Genomic DNA, 429 nt, shown 5'->3' with positions numbered 1-429 from the left:
GGACAGTCTTGAATTTATTGTCCCTGTTTTGTTTTCTTTCTCGGACATACAAATTAAACTGAAGGGCAAAATACACAGGATCTTTTTTAGCATTATCGCCAAAACCAAAAGGTATCCGGGGACCTGCATTACCAGCTTCAGTATTCAGTAGGATAATGAGTAGTTCTCTCTAATAGATCATTCAATTCAAATACTGAAGGCATTTAGATATTAAGACAAACAAAAAATAAGGCATTTAGATACTATCAAAATTTTAAAGTGAAAACAAAATTAGACAGAGGGATTTTATATTATATTATATATGTGTGTGCCTTATTTATATTTTTGTTGGATATAAAAGCATTGGTCTCATTTATAATATTTAAATTTATTTATATTTCCTAATTTAATTGTGTGTAATAAGAAACGAAAAATAGAAGGAAAAGAAAG

Source organism: Arachis ipaensis, chromosome B09, assembly GCF_000816755.2.
Source record: "Arachis ipaensis cultivar K30076 chromosome B09, Araip1.1, whole genome shotgun sequence".
Classification (NCBI taxonomy): Eukaryota; Viridiplantae; Streptophyta; class Magnoliopsida; order Fabales; family Fabaceae; genus Arachis; species Arachis ipaensis.
The sequence above is the reverse complement of the archived record's forward strand: the minus strand, read 5'-3'. Positions refer to the sequence as shown.